Below are 23,082 nucleotides of genomic sequence, written 5' to 3' on the forward strand. Positions count from 1 at the left end.
CTTCTTCGGAAACGCTTTCCTTGCCATTGCCAGTCTACATTTTATATCCTCTCTACTTCGACCATCATCAGTTATTTTGCTCCCCAAATAGCAAAACTCCTTTACTACTTTAAGTGTCTCATTTCCTAATCTAATTCCCTCAGCATCACCCGACTTAATTCGACTACATTCCATTATCCTCGTTTTGCTTTTGTTGATGTTCATCTTATATCCTCCTTTCAAGACACTATCCATTCCGTTCAACTGCTCTTCCAAGTCCTTTGCTGTCTCTGACAGAATTACGATGTCATCGACGAACCTCAACATTTTTATTTCTTCTCCATGAATTTTAATATCTACTCCGAATTTTTCTTTTGTTGATTGAATAACATCGGGGAGAGACTACAACCTGTCTCACTCCCTTCCCCACCACTGCTTCCCTTTCATGTCCCTCGACTCTTATAACTGCCATCTGGTTTCTGTACAAATTGTAAATAGCCTTTCGCTCCCTGTATTTTACCCCTTCCACCTTTAGAATTTGAAAGAGAGTATTCCAGTCAACATTGTCAAAAGCTTTCTCTAAGTCTACAAATACTAGAAACGTAGCTTTGCCTTTCCTTAATCTTTCTTCTAAGATAAGTCGTAAGGTCAGTATTGCCTCACGTGTTCCAGTATTTCTACGGAATCCAAACTGATCTTCCCCGAGCTCGGCTTTTACTAGTTTTTCCATTCGTCTGTAAAGAATTCGTGTTAGTATTTTGCAACTGTGGCTTATTAAACTGATTGTTTGGTAATTTTCACATCTGTCAACACCTGCTTTCTTCTTGAAGTCTGAGGGTATTTCGCCTGTTGCATACATCTTGCTCGCCAGATGGTAGAGTTTTGTCAGGACTGGCTCTCCCAAGGCCGTCAGTAGTTCCAATGGAATGTTGTCCAGTCCGGGGGCCTTGGTTCGACTCAGGTCTTTCAGTGCTCTGTCAAACTCTTCACGCAGTATCGTATCTCTCATTTCATCTTCATCTACATCCTCTTCCATTTCCATAACATTGTCCTCAAGTACATCGCCCTTGTATAGACCCCCTATATACTCCTTCCTCCTTTCTGCTTTCCCTTCTTTGCTTAGAACTGGGTTTCCATCTGAGCTCTTGATGTTCATACAAGTGGTGTCCTTAGGTTAGTTAGGTTTAAGTGGTTCTAGGGGACTGATGACCTGAGATGTTAAGTACCGTAGTGCTCAGAGCCATTTTTTTGTAACAACTGATTTTGTACTATTGTTACATCAAGTCCCATGTAAATGTTTTTAAATAAAAATCTTTTAATAATAATCTTTCTTATAAAATTAAATTTTGAGTATCATTCATCTCAATTTAAAGATTTTTCTAAATTCTCCTATCCATGGTCATCCAGATTATTGTAAAGAAAAATTGGTTGTTTCTTTTTATACACGACAAATCTAGCGGCCAGCATTGCACTGGGTTGTACCAGAAAAATTCCTTATATGAGCAGATATACAGGGTGTTACAAAAAGGTAGGGCCAAACTTTAATGAAACATTCCTCACACACAAAGAAAGAATATAAGTTATGTGGACATGTATCCGGAAACGCTTACTTTCCATGTTAGAGCTCATTTTATTACTTCTCTTCAAATCACATTAATCATGGAATGGAAACACATAGCAACAGAACGTACCAGCGCGACTTCAAACACTTTGTTACATGAAATGTTCAAAATCTCCTCCGTTAGCGATGATACATCCATCCACCCTCCGTCGCATGGAATCCCTGATGCGCTGATGCAGCCCTGGAGAATGGCGTATTGTATCACAGCCGTCCACAATACGAGCACGAAGAGTCTCTACATTTAGTACCGGGGTTGCGTAGACAAGAGCTTTCAAATGCCCCCATAAATGAAAGTCAAGAGGGTTGAGGTCAGGAGAGCGTGGAGGCCATGGAATTGGTCCGCCTCTATCAATCCATCAGTCACCGAATCTGTTGTTGAGAAGCGTACGAACACTTCGAGTGAAATGTGCAGGACCTCCATCGTGCATGAACCACATGTTGTGTCGTACTTGTAAAGGCACATGTTCTAGCAGCACACGTAGAGTACCCCGTATGAAATCATAACGTGCTCCATTGAGCGTAGGTGGACGAAACTAAAATGAGCTCTAACATGGAAATTAAGATTTTCCGGACACATGTCCACATAACATATTTTTTTTATTTGTGTGTGAGGAATGTTTCCTGAAAGTTTGGCCGTACCTTTTGTAACACCCTGTATACGCGTTATCCGGTGACTTCATTGATGTAATAATTTTCAATTTATTCAGAATGATTTTTCAGGGCCATGACGCAGCACTGCTGAAGTCCAGATTTACCAGTTTAGGTTCGCAGTCATTTAATCATTAAAAGGTTACATATGAGTCACATTTTATTGAGAGGTTAGTGACATTTTACTATTCCGAGGTTACGGAAGTAAACTGTTGGAAGGTTACAACTGTCACCTTGTAATGAATCTTGCATCCTCAGAACCTTCGTACTTCAATTGAAATGTTCGATTCCGTATAAATTTCGGCCTGACTTAATTTTAAATTATACACTTATCACAGAGAACATTACGACCACCGACCTACATTCCATATAAACCCGTCCACATGAGGGGAGCGTCACCTGGAGAGTCACCTGCTAGTCAGACACACTCGCCGTGCATGTGGCTCAAAAATGGCTCTGAGCACTATGGGACTTAACTCCTGAGGTCATCGATCCCCTAGAACTTGGAACTACTTAAACCTAACGAACCTAAGGACATCACACACATCCATGCCCGAGGCAGAATTCGAACCTGCTACCTTAGCGGTCGTGCGGTTCCAGACTGTAGCGCCTAGAACCGCTGGGCCACCCCAGCGGACGTGCATGTGGTATCAGTGAGATTGCTGTCCATGTGTACAATGGGAAAGGCGCGCGATGTGGGTTTGACCAACGCCAGACTGTGATGGATGGCTTCTCGGCGCGAGCATACCGGAAACTGCGCGCTTGTCGAGGAGTGCTATGGTGAATGGCGAAATCAAGGTGAAACCATATCCAGACGTCCCTGGATGGGCACCCGTCATTACAGATGTCGGGCATCATAGGCTGAGCAGACTGGTTAAACAGGACAGGCCACGAATAATGGCGCAACGGGGCGTGAGTCGTGCTTGGGTCGCTCAGATGGCAGAGCACTTGCCTGCGAAAGGCAAAGGTCCCGGCTTCGAGTCTCGGTCCGGCACACAATTCAATTTTAATCTGCCAGGAAGTTTCATATCAGCGCACACTCAGCTGCAGAGTGAAAATCGCATTCTGGAAATAAAGTTAAGTAATTGACAGGTTTAACTTTTGCTATCCTGCTGCCGTCGTACGACGAGTGCGGCGAAACGTAGCGTTAATGAGATGCGGCATCAGACGCGTGCCTTTGCTAAGGCCACGACATCGCCTGCAGCGGCTCTACTGGGGTCGTGACCATATCCGTTGGACCCTAGACGAGTGGAAGACCGTGACCTATCAGTTGGTACGAGATGATGATAGGGTTAGAGTGTGGCGCCGACCCAACGAAGACATTGACCCTAGTTGTCAACTGGGCATTGGGAAAGTAATAGTGAAGGACTGTGAATACATGGAATGGACTGTTTCCTCTGGTCCAGCCGAACCGATCACTGACAGGAAACAGTTATGTTCGGCTACTTGGATACCATTTACAGCCATTCATTGACTTCATGTTCCCAAAACAACGACGGAATTCTTGTGGACGACAATGCGGCAAGTAGCCGCGCCACAGCTGTCAGCAGTCGCTTTGAAGAATATTCTGGACAATTCGAGCGAAAAATTTGGCCACACATATCGCCCGACGTGGGACATAATTGACAGGTCAGTATGATGAACGCTACAGAACGTCAAAGTCATAAGCGCCGGCGCCTGTAAATGTATGTATGAATGTAAGGGTGATACCGTGATGATGATATATACTTTCTAGGGCGATAGAGCAGGATAATGGTATCAATTTGAGGCATGGGTTCCTGTACTGGAAACGACCGAGCCAAAAATTATAAACGATAACTATTCTGATACTTCTGATGATTGAATACATGCATTTGTACTGTCGTTGCTGAGATTGTGGGGTAAGCAACTTTCAGAGGCAACAGAATGTGTGTGAATTCCTAAGGGACCAAACTGCTGAGACCATCGGTCCCTAGTCTTACACGCTACTTAAACTAACTTGTGCTAAGAATGACACCTACCCCGATGCCCGAGGGAGGACTCGAACCTCCGGCGGGAGGGGCCGCGCAGTCCGTGACATGACGCCTCAAACCGCGTGGCCACTCAGCGCGGCTAACAGAATCAACCAAAATAAGAAAAAAATGTCTTGTATACATGGGCTCTACAATACTTACCTTGAGAACTATAAGCACTTGTTCAATAGGGGAGATGTATTTCAAGTACAGAAGATCAACAAGTGCTCACAGCTCGGAGGTACACATTTTGGAATCATGTTTACTAGACATTTCTTCCTTTTTTGGTCCATTCTCCCACCTGCCAACCTACAATCTGCAACAACAGTACCAGTGCATGTATTCTACTGTCAGAGGTGCCAGAACGGTTTTCGCTTATAACTTTCGACCAGCTCGTTAACGACAAAGGGATCCTTACGTCAAACTGCAGTTCACCGCTTGTGCCCTCCACATGCAACTTCACGTAGGGAACAACTTATGTTTTTAGTCCGGTTGACGATGTTCTTTTTGTTTGTTTGCAACATGATCCATTACAACATTTATAATACCACGTGTGTATATTGTACGTGTGAGTGTGGAATGTAGTGCAATGTTTCCGTTGTACGACGATGGTGGTGCTGATCGTGGTAATGATGATGATGATGCTGATGCTGATGAGGACGATGATGAGAGAAGGAAGAGGGTGAAAACCAGTGCCGTCACACAGCCTACTCTTCACGAATAGCACAGAGGAAACGCCGAGCTCAGCGTCCACATCCCTCACCTCATGGGACATTGTAGAGATGTTTGGAATTTAATCCAGGAGATTGGCGCAAGGTCTGGCGATCACGAATTTCACGCCACTTGCCAGCCAAATACTGCCAATTAATCTTTTTTCCCCCCTTGGGCTTTGCAGTGTGGCGTGGCAGGAACCTCAGTAGCAATGAAAATTAGTAACCGAAACGCTACAACTATGCAGACGAGAGAGCAAATGGGTGGAAAGAGTACATTGAAGGTCTCTATGAGGGGAAGATTTGTCTGATGTGATAGAAAAAGAAATAGCAATCGATGAAGAAGAGATGGGCGATTCAATACTAGAATCAGAATTTAAGAGAGCTTTGAGGACTTAAGATCAAATAAGGCAGGAGGGATAGACAACATTGCACCAGAATTTCAAAAATCATTGGAGACAGTGCAAATAAAAAAAAAGGTTCAAATGGCTCTAAGCACTATGGGACTTAACAACTGAGGTCATCAGTTCCCTAGACAGACCTACTTAAACCTAGCCTAAGGACATCACACACATCCATGCCCGAGGCAGGATTCGAACCTGCGACCGCAGCAGCATCGCGGTTCCGGACTGAAGCGCCTAGAACCGCTCGACAAAGTAGCAAAAAAAGAACTATTCACGTTGGTGTGTAGAATGTATGAGTCTGGCGACATACCACCTCCCTTTCGGGAAAATATCATCCACACAATTCCGAAAACTGCAAGAGCCGACAAGTGCGAGAATTATTGCACAATCAGCTTAACAGCTCATGCATCCAAATTGCTGACAAGAACAGTATACAAAAGAATGAAAAAGAAAACTGAGGAAGTATTCGACGACGATCAGTTTAGCTTTAGGAAAGGTAAATGCAGCAGAGAGGCAAGTCTGATGTTGCAGATGATAACGGAAGCAAGACTAAAGAAAAATCAAGACACGTGCATAGGATCTGTCGACCTGGTAAAAGCATTAGACAATGCAAAATGATGCAAGATGTTCAAACGGGTAACATACAATGTATGCAAGAGCCAAGAGTGAATAATAAGAACAAAGTGCTCGTATCAAGAAGGGTGTAAGATAGAGCTGTAGTGTTTCGCCCCTGCGTTCAATCTGTACATCGAACAATCAACGATAGAAATAAAAGAAAGGTTCAGGAGTGGCATTAATATCCAAGGTGAAGGGATATCGATGACACGATTCGCTGATGACATTGCTACCCTGAGTGAAAGTGAAGAATTACATGATCTCCTGAATGCAATGAACAGCCTAATGAATTTAGAATACGGAATGAGAGTGAATCGAAGAAAGACGAAAGTATATCTACATCTACATCCATACTCCACAAGCCACCTGACGGTGTGTGGCGGAGGGTACCTTGAGTACCTCTATCGGTCTCCCTTCTATTCCAGTCCCGTATTGTTCGTGGAAAGAAGGATTGTCGGTATGCCTCTGTGTGGGCTGTAATCTCTCTGATTTTGCTCCTCATGGTCTCTTTGCGAGATATACGTAGGAGGGAGCAATATACTGCTTGACTCCTCGGTGAAGGTATGTTCTCGAAACTTCAACAAAAACCCGTACCGAGCTACTGAGCGTCTCTCCTGCAGAGTCTTCCACTGGAGTTTATGGGAAGAAGCAGAAATAAGAACAGCGAGAAACTTAACATCACGATTGATGGTCACGAAGTCGATGAACTTAAGGAATTCTACTACCTAGACAGCAAAATAACGAATGATGGACGAAGCAGGGAGGATATCAAAGGCACAACAGCAATGGAAAAAAGATCTTTCCTCGCCAAGAGCAGTCTATCAGTATCAAACATAGGCCTTAATTTGAGGAAGACATTTCTGGGAATGTACGTTATCTTACTGCCTAAAGGGGCATGGCTGCTACGTATGTCACTTCCTCTGTACGCGTTTATATCTTGCGTAAGATTCTTCGTTTTATCATCAATTAGTGTATAACCAATCACAGACTTTAATCTTCGTGTACTCCATGTAAACTTGTGTCTTTCTTCTTATAAAATGTGTTAGAAATTATAAAAATTATCAAAACAGGCAAACTGGCATAGTTCCTGTCCATTAATATTAAGAGTCTTTCTTCCAAATGTTTCTGCTATTGCTGGTATAGGTACGTTTCCCACTGTTCTCATGTCGTATTCAAGTATATAAAATAATATTTCGGTTGTCATATTCACAGTAGCATTTAGTCCTCTGCTCCACGCAGAGTTTGTCAAATAGTTGGGAGTTATTATCAGGGGAGGATAACTCGAAGAAAGACGAAAGTAATGAGAAGTAGCAGAAATGACAATACGAAAAACTTAACATCAGAACTGATTGTCCGAAGTAGATGGTGTTCAGGAATTCTACTACCTAGGCAGGAAAATACCCATTGACGGACGGAGCAAAGAGGGCATCAAAAGCGGACTAACAGTGACATTCCTGATCAAGAAAAGTTTGCTAATATCAAACGTAGACCTTAATTTCAGGAAGAAATGTCTGAGAATGTACGTTTGGAGCACAGCACCGTATGATAGTGGAATATAGAGTGTGGGTAAACTGGAAAAGAAGAGAATCGAAGCAGTTGAAATGTGTTGCTACTGACGAATATTGAAAATTAGGTGGACTGATAAGGTAAGGAATGAGGAGGTTCTTCACAGAATCGGAGAAGAAAGAATATATGGAAAACACTGACAAGGAGAAGGGACAGGATGATAGGACATCTATTAAGACATCAAGGAATGACTTCCATGGTACTACAGAGAGCTGTAGAGGGCAAAAACTATAGAGGAAGACCGAGACTGAAGTACATGTAGCAAATAAATGAGGACGTACACTGCAAGTGCTACTCTGTGATGAAGAGGTTCAAATGGTTCAAATGGCTCTGAGCACTATGGGACTTAACTACTGTGGTCAGCAGTCCCCTAGAACTTAGAACTACTTAAACCTAACTAACCTAAGGACATCACACACATCCATGCCCGAGGCAGGATTCGAACCTGCGACCGTAGCAGTCGCGCGGTTCCTGACTGCGCGCCTAGAACCGCTAGACCACCGCGGCCGGCTGATGAAGAGGAAAGGAATTCTTCCAGGCGCTACAGCCTGGAGCCGCGCGACCGCTACGGTCGCAGGTTCGAATCCTGCCTCGGGCACGGATGTGTGTGATGTCCTTAGGTTAGTTAGGTTTAAGTAGTGCTTAGTTCTAGGGGACTGTTGATCTCAGCTGTTAAGTCCCATAGTGCTCAGAGCCATTTGAAAAATTTTTCAAAGGAATTCGTAGCGTGCCGCATCAAAACAGTCAGGAGACTGATGATTTAAAAAAAAAAAAAAAAAAAAGAAGAAGAAGAAGAATTAGGGCAAATAAAAGCTACAACTATCCAAGTCAGACGGCAACACCTCACTCTTTCAGCACAGCACACCGGGGGTGTAACCTCCCCACAAAATACCTAGTGTAACCTCCCCACAAAATAAAATAATATGAATAATATTCTCATTTAGCGTAACTACCCAACATTGAAAATATAACACAATGTGACAAACCTATAACCTTTCAATAATTGACAGTCAATTTAACCTGGTAAATTCTGGAAGTCAGCAATGCTGCGTCATGGCCCTGATACATCATTCTGAATAAACTGAAAAATCTTACACACAGCTACACGTGCTGCTTCTCTAGGCTGTCAAGTTTTGCCTCACCCCCTGTAGTGAATAACTTAAAAGTAGATATCCTTGGTGTAGTGAAGCAGCTTAAAACACTTAAGAAAGGCAAAGCTTTTGCTTCAGATTGTATACCACTCAGGTTCCTTTCAGAGTATGCTGATATAATACCTCCATATTTAGCAATCATATCTAACCACTCCTTCGTAAAAACATCCGTAGCCAGAGACTGGAAAGTTGCACAAGTCACACCAATTCCCGAGAAAGGAAGCAGGAGTAATCCGCTAAATTACACACCCAAATCGCTAAAGTGGATTTGAAGTATGATGCTGGAACATACACTGCGCTCGAACATTATGAATCACCTCGAAGAAAACGATTTATTGACAAACAGCCATCACGGATTCAGAAAACAATCGTTCTTGTGAAACTCAACGAGCCCTTTATTTTCACGAAATAATGAAAGCTACTACAGAGCATTCAAATTGATTCTATATCTTTAGATTTCCGGAAGGTTTTAGATACCGTTCCTCACAAGCGACTTCTAATTAAACTGCGTGCCTATGGAGTGTCGAGTCACTTGTGTGAGTGGATTCGTGATTTCCTGTCAGGAAGGTCGCAGTTCGTAGTAATAGACGGCAAATCATCGAGTAAAACTGAAGTGATATCAGGTGCTCCCCAGGGAAGCGTCCTAGGACCTCTGCTGTTCCTTATCTATATAAATGACATGGGTGACAATCTGAGCAGTCCTCTTAGGTTGTTCGCAGATGATGCTGTCATTTACCGTACATTAATGTCATCAGATGAGCGAAACGAATTGCAAAATGATTTAGACAAAATATCTGTATGGTGTAAAATGTGGCAGTTGGCTTTAAATCATGAAAAGTGTGAAGCCACCCACCTGAGCACTAAAAAGAAACCCATAAATTTCAGTTACACGATAAATTTCAAGATCTAAGGCTGTAAATTCAACAAAATGCTTAGGGATTTCAATTTCAAATAACGCGTAGATAATGCTCGGGGGAAAGCAAACCAAAGACTGCGATTTACTGGCAGAACATTTGTAGAATATAACATGTTTACTGAAGTACGCTTGTCCACCTCTTCTGCAGTATAGCTGTGCGATGTGGGATCCTCATCATACAGGATTGACGTAAAACATCGAAAAAGTTCAAAGAAGGGCAGTTCCTTCTGTGTTATCGCGAAATAAGGGAGGAAGTGCCACGGATATGATACAGAGGCGTTTGTCGCTGTGGCATGACCTTCTCATGAAATTTTAGTCACAACTTTCTCCTCACAGTGTGAAAATATTCTGCTGGCCCTACCTACTTAGGGAGGACTAATCATTATGATAAAATAATAGAAACCAGTGTTCGCGTGGAAACATTTAAGTGTTCGCTTTTCCCGCAGACTTGTAAAAAATGTGTGAAATCTTATGGGACTTAACGGCTAAGGTCATCAGTCCCTAAGCTTACACACTACGTAACCTACATTATCCTAAGGACAAACACACACACACCCATGCCCGAGGGAGGACTCGAACCTCCGCCGGGACCAGCCGCACAGTCCATGACTGCAGCGCCTTAGACCGTTCGGCGCAGACTTGTACACCCGAAGTCTCCGCAAAGTCATCAGTCGTTCGCAAAAACATGTCGCATTGAAGAGAGAACATATATAGAAGGATTAACACCGTCACCACGTTTCATGGTTGCAGCGTAATTTCTTGAGGTGATAATTAAAACGTTATATGTGTCACCTTCTGTGCGCCTCGTTTTTTATTTATGTAAGCTACTACAAACAGCATAGTGAACGCATTATTGTCGCCAAGATAGATACGAAGCCCACACCTACTACAGTAGTACAAGTTTATATGCCAACTAGCTCTGCAGATGACGAAGAAATTGATGAAATGTATGATGAGATAAAAGAAATTATTCAGGTAGTGAAGGGAGACGAAAATTTAATAGTCATGGGTGACTGGAATTCGTCAGTAGGAAAAGGGAGAGAAGGAAACATAGTAGGCGAATATGGATTGGGGGGAAGAAATGAAAGACGAAGCCGTCTGGTAGAATTTTGCACAGAGCATCACTTAATCATAGCTAATACTTGGTTCAAGAATCATAAAAGCAGGTTGTATACGTGGAAGAATCCTGGAGATACTAAAAGGTATCAGATAGATTACATAATGGTAAGACAGAGATTTAGGAATCAAGTTTTAAATTGTAAGACATTTCCAGGGGCAGATGTGGACTCTGACCACAATCTATTGGTTATGAACTGTAGATTAAAACTGAAGAAACTACAAAAAGGTGCTAAATTAAGGAGATGGGACCTGGATAGACTGAAAGAACCAGAGGTTGTAGAGTGTTTCAGGGAGAGCATAAGGGAACAATTGACAGGAATAGGGGAAAGAAATACAGTAGAAGAAGAATGGGTAGCTTTGAGGGATGAAGTAGTGAAGGCAGCAGACGATCAAGTAGGTAAAAAGACGAGGGCTAATAGAAATCCTTGGGTAACAGAAGAAATATTGAATTTTATTGATGAAAGGAGAAAATATAAAAACGCAGTAAACGAAGCAGGCAAAAAGGAATACAAACGTCTCAAAAATGAGATCGACAGGAAGTGCAAAATGGCTAAGAAGGGATGGCTAGAGGACAAATGTAAGGATGTAGAGGCTTATCTCACTAGGGGTAAGATAGATACTGCCTACAGGAAAATTAAAGAGACCTTTGGAGAGAAGAGAACCACTTGTATGAATATCAAGTGCTCAGATGGAAACCCAGTTCTAAGCAAAGAAGGGAAGGCGGAAAGTTGGAAGGAGTATATAGAGGGTTTATACATGGGCGATGTACTTGAGGACAATATTATGGAAATGGAAGAGGATGTAGATGAAGACGAAATGGGAAATAAGATACTACGTGAAGAGTTTGACAGAGCACTGAAAGACCTGAGTCGAAACAAGGCACCGGGAGTAGACAACATTCCATTGGAACTACTGATGGCCTTGGGAGAGCCAGTCCTGACAAAACTCTACCATCTGGTGAACAAGATGTATCAGACAGGCGAAATACCCTCAGACTTCAAGAAGAATATAATAATTCCAATCCCATAGAAAGAAGGTGTTGACAGATGTGAAAATTATCAAACTATCAGTTTAGTAAGTCACAGCTGTAAAATACTAACGAGAATTCTGTACAGACAAATGGGAAAAAGTGGTAGAAGCTGACCTCGGGGAAGATCAGTTTGGATTCCGTAGAAACGTTGGAACACGTGAGGCAATACTGACCCTATGACTTATCTTAGAAAATAGATTAAGGAAAGGCAAACCTACGTTTCTAGCATTTGGGGACTTAGATAAAGCTTTTGACAATGTTGACCTGTATACTCGCTTTCAAATTCTAAATGTGGCAGGGGGTAAACTTCAGGAAGCGAAAGGCTATTTACACTTTGTACAGAAACCAGATGGCTGCTACAAGAATCAAGGGGCATGAAAGGGAGGCAGTGGTTGGGAAGGGAGTGAGACAGGGTTGTAGTCTATCCCCGATGTTATTCAATCTGTAAATCGAGCAAGCTGTAAAGGAAACAAAAGAAAAATTCGGAGTAGGTATTAAAATCCATGGAGAAGAAATAAAAACTTTGAGGTTCGTCATTGACATTGTAATTCTGTCAGAGACAGCAAAGGACTTGGAAGAGCAGTTGAATGGCATGGACAGTGTCTTGAAAGGAGGCTATAAGATGAACATCAACAAAAGCAAAACAAGGATAACAGAATTTAGCCGAATTAAGTCAGGTGATGCAGAGGGAAACATAGTGGGTGAATATGGATTGGAGGAGAGAAATGAAAGAGGAAGCCATCTGGTAGAATTTTGCACAGAGCACAACTTAGCTAACACTTGGTTCAAGAATCATAAAAGAAGGTTGTATACATGGAAGAAGCCTGGAGACACTGACAGGTTTCAGATAGATTATACAAAGGTAAGACAGAGGTTTAGGAACAAGGTTTTAAATTGTAAGACATTTCCAGGAACACATGTGGACTCTGACCACAATCTATTGTTTATGTACTGTAGATTAAAACTGAAGAAACTGAAAAAAATATGGAATTTAAGGAGATGGGACCTGGATAAACTAACTAAATCAGAGGTTGTACAGAGATTGGGGGAGAGCATAAGGGAACAATTGACAGGAATAGGGGAAGGAAATACAGTAAAAGAAGAATGGGTAGCTCTGAGGGATGAGGTACTGAAGGCAGTAGAGGATCAAGTAGGTAAAAAGACGAGGGCTAGTAGAAATGCTTGCGTAACAAAAGAAATATTGAATTTAATTGATGAAAGGAGAAAATATAAAAACACAGTAAATGAAGCAGCCAAAAGGGAATACAAACATCTCAAAAATGAATCAACAGGAAGTGCCAAATAGCTAAGCATGGATGACGAGAGGACAAATGTGAGGAATAGAGGCTTCTCTCACTAGGGGTAAGATAGATACTGCCTAAAGGAAAATTAGAGACCTTTGGAGATAAGAGAACCACTTGTATGAAGAACAAGAGCTCAAATGGAAAACCAGTTCTAAGCAAAGAAGGGAAGGCAGAAAGGTGGAAGGAGTATATAGAGGGTCTATACAACGGCAATGTACTTGAGAACAATATTATGGAAATAGAAGAGGATGTAGATGAAGATGAAATGGGGGATGCGATACTTCGTGAAGAGTTTGACAGAACACTGAAAGACCTGAGTCGAAACAAGGCACCGGGAGTAGACAACATTCCATTGGAACTATTGATGGCCTTGGGAGAGCCAGTCATGACAAAACTCTACCATCTGGTGAGTAAGATGTATGAGACAGGCGACATACCCTCAGACTTCAAGAAGAATATAATTCCAATCCCAAAGAAAGCAGGTGTTGACAGATGTGAAAATTACCGAACTATCAGTTTAATAAGTCACAGCTGTAAAATACTAACGCGAATTATTTACAGACGAATGGAAAATCTGGTAGAAGCGGACCTCGGGGAAGATCAGTTTGGATTCCGTAGAAATGTTGGAACACGTGAGGCAATACTGACCTTACGACTTATCTTAGAAGAAAGATTAAGGAAAGGCAAAGCTACGTTTCTAGCATTTGTAGACTTAGAGAAAGCTTTTGACAATGTTGACTGGAATACTCTCTTTCAAATTCTGAAGGTGGCAGGGGTAAAATACAGGGAGCGTAAGGCTATTTACAATTTGTACAGAAACCAGATGGCAGTTATAAGAGTCGAGGGGCATGAAAGGGAAGCAGTGGTTGGGAAGGGAGTGAGACAGGGTTGTAGCCTATCCCTGATGTTATTCAATCTGTATATTGAAGAAGCAGTAAAGGAAACAAACGAAAAATTCGGAGTAGGTATTAAAATTCATGGAGAATAAATAAAAACTTTGAGGTTCGCCGATGACATTGTAATTCTGTCAGAGACAGCAAAGGACTTGGAAGAGCAGTTGAACGGAATGGGCAGTGGCTTGAAAGGAGGATATAAGATGAACATCAACAAAAGCAAAACGAGGATAATGGTATGCAGTCAAGTTAAATCGGGTGATGCTGAGAGAATTAGATTAGGAAATGAGACACTTAAAGTAGTAAAGGAGTTTTGCTATTTAGGGAGTAAAATAACTGATGATGGTCGAAGTAGAGAGGATATAAAATGTAGACTGGCAATAGCAAGGAAAAAGTTTCTGAAGAAGAGAAATTTGTTAACATCGAGTATAGATTTAAGTGTCAGGAAGTCGTTTCTGAAAGTATTTGTATGGAGTGTAGCCGTGTATGGAAGTGAAACATGGACGATAACTAGTTTGGACAAGAAGAGAATAGAAGCTTTCGAAATGTGGTGCTACAGAAGAATGCTGAAGATTAGATGGGTAGATCACATAACTAATCAGGAGGTATTGAATAGAATTGGGGAGAAGAGGAGTTTGTGGCACAACTTGACAAAAAGAAGGGACCGGTTGGTAGGACACGTTTAGAGGCATCAAGGGATCACAAATTTAGCATTGGAGGGCATCGTGGAGGGTAAAATAGTAGAGGGAGACCAAGAGATGAATACACTAAGCAGACTCAGAAGGATGTAGGTTGCAGTAAGTTCTGGGAGATGAAGAAGCTTGCGCAGGATAGAGTAGCATGGAGAGCTGCATCAAACCAGTCTCAGGACTGAAGACCACAACAACAACAACAACTCTCTTTATGTATTTTACTTTCGGGCATTTATTTTGTTGGGATTTCTCACTTTAATTTGAATTACAGTCGACTCTTGCGAATTTGAATCCCGATAAATTGAACCAGTTGTCAACCCCGTCGAAAAAAAGAAAAAGTCCATAAATACCAGAAGTCTTATTTGTTTTGTACAGTCGATAAGTCGCAGTAATTTTCACGACGGATGCTCTATAATTCGAAACGAATGGCTGTGTGACACACGATAATTGTGACTGTATTGTAACTGTTTCCTGATAATTATTTCACTATTCAACTCCTTGTGAGATTCGTTCGTTTCCTCATTAGTGCAAACTTACTTCAGTTAACACTTCAGTCGCAAGATTGACTTCAATAAAGTGCAGATACTTTGTTTCTGTAGAAATGAATCAGGTTACTAACGGCGTGGAATGTGGAGTAAAAAAAGAAAGAAGATGCAGCGAAAACTTTCAAGACTCCATCAATCACACTGTCGACAACCCTGAAGAAGAAAGATGTGTTGTGGTCTTCAGTCTGAAGAGTTGTTTGATTCAGCCCTCCATGCTACTCTGTCCTGTGCAAGCCTGTTTATCTCCGAATAACTGCTGCAACCTACTGAACATGTTTACTATGTTCATCTGTTGGCCTCCCTCTAAGATTTTTGCCCCTGCACTTCCCTCCAACGCTCAGTTGGTGATCCCTTGATGTCTCAGAAACTGTTGTAACAACCGATCCCTTCTTATGGTCAAGTTGTGCCACAAATTTCTTGTCTTCCCAATTCTAATACTGTACCTCCTCATTAGCTATAGCATTCTTCTGTAGCACCACACTTCGAAAGCTTCTATTCTCTTTTCGTCTAAGCTTTTTATCGTACTGCTTTAAGTTTCCGCTTTAGTTCGGCTACATTCCATCATGTTTGTTTTGCGCTTGTTGATGTTCATCTTACGAGGGCTGTCCAGAAAGTAAGTTACGATCGGCCGCGAAATGGAAACCACTGGGAAAATCCGCTAAAGCTTCGACAGATGTGTTGGTCAGTGTCTCTAGTATGCCCGTCAATCGTGTCGCGACGCTCTTTTCAGTTTTGAGTGAACAGTGAGCACGTAAAGATGCGTAGGGAATAGCGCCTCCCGCCAAGCATCAGGGCCCAGTTAGAGATTTCGCCTGTGTCATGCAGCCCACATAACACAACTGTCGAGCAGTTCCTTCTTCAAGCCAATTCTTGGCCGCACACTGCAGGGGCAATGAAGACGCTCCTGCAGCGTTTCCGATGAGAAGTGTTTGATCACCCACAATACAGTTCGTAATTGGCTCCCCCTGATTCTCATTTCTGCTGACAAAAACTGTTGACCATGAAGACAAAATGTTTCGACAGACAACGAGCTGCAGACCTGGCCGAAAGCACAGGCGGCTGCTTTCTATGACGAGGATATTGGAAAGTTGATACAACACTACGACAAAAATCAAAGTTGGGGCGGCGGCTATGTAGAGAAGTAGGCGGAAGGTGTACCTAACTGTTGCAAATAAAATGTTTCTGGTTTTTACTGTGGTTTCCGTTTCGCAACCGATCGTAACTTACTTTCTGGACAGCCCTCGTATATCCTTCTTTAAAGACAATTTCCATTCCGTTCAATTGCTCTTCCAAGCTCTTTGTTGTCTCTGACAGAATTACAATATCATCGGCAAACCTCAATCCTTTTTTTTTATTTTTCTTCGTGAACTTCAATTACTACGTCAAATTTTTCTTTGCTTTCCTGTACTGCTTGTTCAATGTAGAGACTGCGAAACAATGGGGACATATTGCTGAAATATAACGAGGACGGAGAAAGCGCACAAGGCGAGATAACTTCTCGCGTGTCTTAAGGAATGCTCTGAAATGGCTTTCTTACTCAATTCAGAGAACAAGACGTACCTGTCGAAGGTGATGTGCTTTAAAAAAAAGGCTAAGCCATTCGCTGTTAGTGTGAGCATTGGATACTTCGCCGCTACAGCATTGGTTCACTAACTGTAAAAGAGAGAGAGAGAGAGAGAGAGAGAGGAAGGGAGGGAGGGAGGGTGGTTCACTAACTGTAAAAGAGAGAGAGAGAGAGAGAGAGAGAGAGAGAGAGAGAAATATTTTTTCGAAGATTTTTGGAGAAAGCGCGAGCACTGATGACATTATGTTTAGCATGAAAATCTAAACGAAACTCCAGTTCTCTTATGTTTTTGTAGGTCCTGTTCGTCTCAAATATTAAATTAATAAAAAATAATTAATTACGTAAACCATTATTTTTCTTTTAATTTATGTTGAGCTGTTATTTTCTGCTCGCTTTAGTAAACAAATACGAATATTATTAAATCTCAGCCCCATTTTTTAACTCGTGTTATTATTTCGACTTCTGATTCTACATTGACCAATCAGACTTCCTTTCAATCTAAGTCTTAATTATTCTTTCTGTTAGGTCCCTTGAACTTGAAATTGTATAGAGTCGACTGTAAAACTTTAAAGATTCTACTGTAGAGGCCGGCAGCTGTAAGCAGCTCATACCTTGTCAGCGACGCACCCGCAGAACCAAAGGTACGAAGATTTCTTTGCCGAAAATATGCAAAAAGTTATTTTGCAAATTATAAAAAATTTCTTTCGAGAAGAACTTTTAGCAGATCCTTTCCGAATTGGTGGTTCTTTTTTTAGTTCTTTTCAAATTAGATTATAATCGGAAGTTGAACAATAACTTTTTATTTACACACACTGGTTGAGGAGGTTCCCCCCTTTTACTTTGTTTTTGTTACAAGCAAGCACTATTGATGACACAGGTAATACACCCACTTTATCAGAACGCAAAGTTGTTTCAAGATTACGATTTTTAATACGCGGTATATTTCATCTACCTCAAGCATTTTATATTCATTCATAATTATCGCGATCGAAGCAGCGGTTATCGCTATCTGCAACGTCCCCCTCAAAAACGAATATGTGGCGCAAATTGGCAATTTTCGCTGCAATTATGGAAAAATTATTATTGCCAATGTCATTAGATTTCATTGGCACAAATGAGGCCAGCTATTACGTAAACTTTTTTTACTGTTTCTCTACCTTACGGCTAATTTTAATCAATAAAAGGACATGAAAATAAGGGCATCTCTGTTTAAATTTTGTGGGTAAGGTGAAAAGGTGAATGTCGTTGGGAAGGGAATTTGAGGAAAACGGAGGACGGGAAGGCGGAAAATGAGAAAGTAGATGTGCTGTTGAGAAACATAGAGGGGTTTCGAAAAGTGAGTGGAAATGTAGCACGTACAGAGGGACAGCTTTTCTTTCTTCGGTATGACTTTCATCCCCTGAAACAGACTGTACACTGCAATGAAAATTCTCGATATTATTCGAGTTTCGATTTTTATGTTGTTCTCACATTGCGAGCGCCAAAGCGTTGCTAGTAATACACTACTGACCATTAAAAATGCTACACCACGAAGATGACGTGCTAGAGACGAGAAATTTAACCGACAGGAAGAAGATGCTGTGATATGCAAATAATTAGCTTTTCAGAGCATTCACACAAGGCTGGCGCCGGTGGCGACACCTACAACGTGCTGACATGAGGAAAGTTTCCAACCGATTTCTCATACACAAACAACTGTCACAGGCGTTGCCTGGTGAAACGTTGTTGTGATGCCTCATATAAGGAGGAGAAATGCGTACCTTTATCAAAGTCGGATTATAGCCTATCGCGATTGTGGTTTTCGTATCGCGACATTGCTGCTCCCGTTGGTCGAGATCCAATGACTGTTAGCAGAATATGGAATCGGTGGGTTCAGGAGGGTAATACGGAACGCCGTTCTGGATCCCAACGGCCTCGTATCACTAGCAGTCGAGATGACAGGCATCTTATCCTCATGGCTGTAACGGATCGTGCAGCCACGTCTCGATCCCTGAGTCAACAGATGGGGACGTTTGCAAGACAACAACCATCTGCAAGAACAGTTCGACGATGTTTGCAGCAGCATGGATTATCAGCTCGGAGACTGGCTGCGGTTACCCTTGACGCTGCATCACAGACAGGAGCGCCTGCGATGGTGTACTCAACGACACATTTCACTTCCCTGCTTCCCCGGACGCCCGGTCTTCTGACCCATGATCGGCATGGTTAATTGCCACAGCTTCATTTGTTGCTTTGAAAGTTGTGTCTTTTGTGTTTGTCTCAATTATGCCAGTAAAGTATGCTGTATTCTAGAATGAAAGGGTGTGTACTTTGGAGTTTACTTCCGTACTGGTTCTTTTCAGAAAAGTCGTTAACTTTTTCATGTAGAGTTCCCGAACTTCAGTATTTCTGCAAAAAGGAAAACGCGGAAGATATCAAAATGGAGGTGACACCTCTGATTCTAAGCGTAGCTGTAAGACTATTTCGAACATCAGAAGAGGCTGCAAATTTTGCAGAAAATTACAGTTAGCCCATAAAAATTCAGTCAGGCAGCTTTCGCATCAGACAGGTGTTAAACATACATTTTGTCATTCTGTACTCAAGTCTTTGCACCTCAAACCTTACCGCACTTCATATGTTCAGTCATAACTTCCAGCTGATAAAAGAGTGTTAAGTGTTACGTGTGGTTTCTCAGAACAAGTTGTAAATGACGAGCTTGAACAGACACTGTATTTTATGGGTGACAAAGGTCCGTGACACCTTTCTGGTCATATGAGTAGCTGACCAATTTCCACACAGATTCACCGAAAATTGTGTATCGAATTCCTCTTTTTAAAAAAAGTGATGGAGATGGTGCGCAGTTTCTAGTAATATTTTTGGTACCACATTTTTGAAACCATTGTCAACACCGACATCATATTCAAAACGAAAAGCGTGCAAAAATAACCTAGATCAACTTAACGGAAACATATGCCGTAGTACTGAAATAACAGATGTTGGCGTTCTGTCTAAAGTAAGTTTGAATGTGATTTTAGGAGCACAAAAATGCATGTACTATTTTCTACATCCGTTGCAATGTTTAAAAATATTTTCTGATTTTAAATGGGATGATGATGTTCTATGACTGAATGGTCTTATTATTGACTAAGGCTGCTTTTATCTTGGACATACAGCATCTTTCTGGTTTTGAATGTAAACGCGCAGTTTGCAAGTCTATTTTCAGTGAATGACATAATGTTTCCAAACTGCGAAAAATCGGACCAAATTCAAAATTCTTCTCCTCCGCCGAGACCATAAACCGAAAATAGGTTTTGATGAAACAGAAGTTGTTATGTTTTGGCGAAAAGTATCCATTTTCATCGGGAAAAAAGTAAAAAATACCGAACATAATCGCCTTAATTTGCAGATGTGAAAGGAGATTTTTATCTAATGTGGCAATGGAAAAAATCGCAAGGGACGGAAAAGGTTTGATATGGAATGCGTTGGTCGATACCAATGCAACTTTAACAATTATCGTTTGAAATAAGTTGTTCAAATCGTCTCATTATTTCTTTGTTTAGTGACAAAGAAAACCCTAAACAAGTAAATTTTATATCGTTGACAATGCATAAATGTTATTCATCCTTCATTTTTATAAAAATAACCCTTAATTTTTTTTATCTTTGCTGGGGGTTTGGTTGGTGTCGCATACATTTAATTGGTAATGGTCTTACAAATGTAGAAACCGAACAATCACTCAAATGAAGAACAAGAAAACTAACTTAAAAATTACAAACTAACTAATTTTGAAACAACTGCAACGAACGGCAACAGCATTTGTTTAAACACTCAAATAGCTGCAGTTACATATACAATACACTAGTGAGTAGTAATTCAGCTTCTTTACTTTCATATGATATAATTCATAGGACCTAAGTTTGTGATATACCGTTTCACAAGTCTTCACTACGACCATTAACTAAACTGGCGAGTCAATACATCGAAAGAAATAAAAAATGTTGGCTTACCTGCAGTTCGGTACGACTTACACGATGAATAAGCTAACTTTATCATTTAAAATCAATGTTCATCAGCAGTATTTCGCGGGTGATCCCGTACTGGATATTTATAGCGATAATTCGATCTCCGAGCGCTACGAAGTCCGTTAGAGATTGCTCTTTCGGTGTGCACACATAACACAGCGTAATTCTGTTACTCATTAATTTCGCAGTCGCTTACTCTGAAATTACTCATAGTCTCGATACATAAAATTTTGTAGTCTTCTTTGCACCTTAATTTAATAGCATAGATCGTGAATAACCTTTCACTTCAAAAATGCCTATTCTCGGTAACGCAACAATCGCGAAATATTCCTGCGCCAACGATACCATACTGTATTTCGTGCTACTCTGCAGAATCGCTGTAAAGGGTCATATCGCAGTCTAGTAAGCACAGTCACGACACACTGGTGTGAAAGTTGTTACCGTTTGACAGTTGGAACGGAACTACCGTTCCAAGAGGAGGAAAAACAGATGCTCTCCTGTGTCGTAAGGATAATTTTCGTTTTTAATTATTTTCTGTTCAATTAACGGAATAGTGTCAATATTTTTGCGTTCCATACGTTATTAAGTTACCAAGATACATAAATTTTCGTGAAATATATGTAGAAACAGCCGAATCACACTGATTCAATCACATAAGCTACAATTCATTCATGAAGAAATACTTTCTAACATGTCTAAATTTGCAGCTTATTCCGCTGAAAGCAAGAGAATATAAATACATTCCAAGCATGAGAAACACATATTTCTGTTGTTGTGTTATTATTATCATAAGCACTTTCTTTGTAATTTCTCTCTTCACTCGACTTTCTGATACACGAATATTTTTGGAAATGTAATTACTTTTGCTTAAAAAGCGATTCTTGCCGTTTGTTTCTCAGAGTTAGCAACATTTGTGGAATTGGTGTCTTCGATGTTGGGTAGCATTTTTGTGGATTTTGACGGTTTATTATCACGTCTGTGTGGTTTTTTTCTTAAGCTACAGTTGTGGTGGCTTATTTGATACGTTGAATAATGTACGTGTTACATACATATAGGTTTCCTACATTCCATATTCACTGATTTGGCTGAAGTGTAGCGAACAAAATTCTGCTTTGTTGGATTAATACACGACATATTTCTGTAAAAAGTAAGGCCTTCTGATGTTCACTAGCGATTTTTATTTATTAAAGGAAAACGATTTTATTCACTAAACGTCTGTACGCTACAACAGAATCGTAAACAAACTATCCTGTAATGCATAGTTTTGTATCTCCCAGAGTCTCTTAGGAAACTAAATAATCACAAATGTGATGAAATTTTTTAGTTATTGTCGATTTTTACAGAACTACATACACAGCCTGTGTTACAAATCAATATGTTCGTATTCGCACTCATCCGATATTGTGTTCAGAATTGCCACTTGCTGACCGCTTGGGGCGCTGCTGTCGCTGGGATGACAAAAACGAGACGGAGCGTTGCGACCGTTATGTTGGCCTGTGGTTATATCGTATTCTATGATCCCTTGCGTGTTTAACTTCAACATTATTCGGTGATCACTTCGTGATGTAACTCTACAAAATTATATACATGATAGTCACATCCTGTATGGCAATGAACATCAGTTACAGAGAACGAAATTCATTTACGTTCATTCTGATAAGCTTATGCAGACAGGAAACGGAATTAATGAAAATACCCCTTTGAGATGCCAGATCACTTAGTTATAAGTAAATCCTATCAGCAGCTAAAAATAAAATATTAAAGTTATACATGTTTGGCGATGATGGTTAGTTACGCTACCTAACTAATAACGATACAAATAACAAATCGTGCTTCGTGAAAATAATAATGTGTTTAAAGATGGGAAAGGTAAGGGCAGGATTGACATTCTAAAAACTCACTTGTAGCGAAATGGCACTGCAAATGGTCAACATCTAAAATGAAAGGTAACCACTGTATATTAATTTGTCCAATAATTACATCAGTGCCATGATATCATCACAAAAAAAATATCAAAAGCTTCACAATAGCTACTGCAAGACTGGAACTGCAAGCTACATCTGCATAGGATCAACACACCTATCTGTCTGACGCGAGGAAAATTATCCAAACTATACTATTTTGCAATGTGTTAGCACTACGGAGCAAATAAAAATGCTTGGAGGTAACCGTACGAGACCATCAGTTTCCAATAAGTCTAGAAACCTTTTTAGCTACTAAGGATGTTGTTGTTGTGGTCTTTAACAGTGCTTCATTTCTAAAATTGTGCCGTAGCGCACCTCTTGAGGCTGGCACCCCCCCCCCCCCCCCCCCCACACACACACACATACACA

The 23,082-nt window shown here is 41.0% G+C and overlaps 1 protein-coding gene across 1 annotated transcript in view; it reads right to left on the bottom strand.

Annotated features, from left to right (window-relative positions):
* The window catches only part of LOC126291496 (transcription factor HES-1-like), a 387,022-nt gene that overhangs the window by 349,358 nt on the left and 14,582 nt on the right, over positions 1–23,082 (bottom strand). The window lies entirely within an intron of this gene.

Source organism: Schistocerca gregaria, chromosome 9 (assembly GCF_023897955.1).
Source record: "Schistocerca gregaria isolate iqSchGreg1 chromosome 9, iqSchGreg1.2, whole genome shotgun sequence".
Lineage (NCBI taxonomy): Eukaryota > Metazoa > Arthropoda > Insecta > Orthoptera > Acrididae > Schistocerca > Schistocerca gregaria.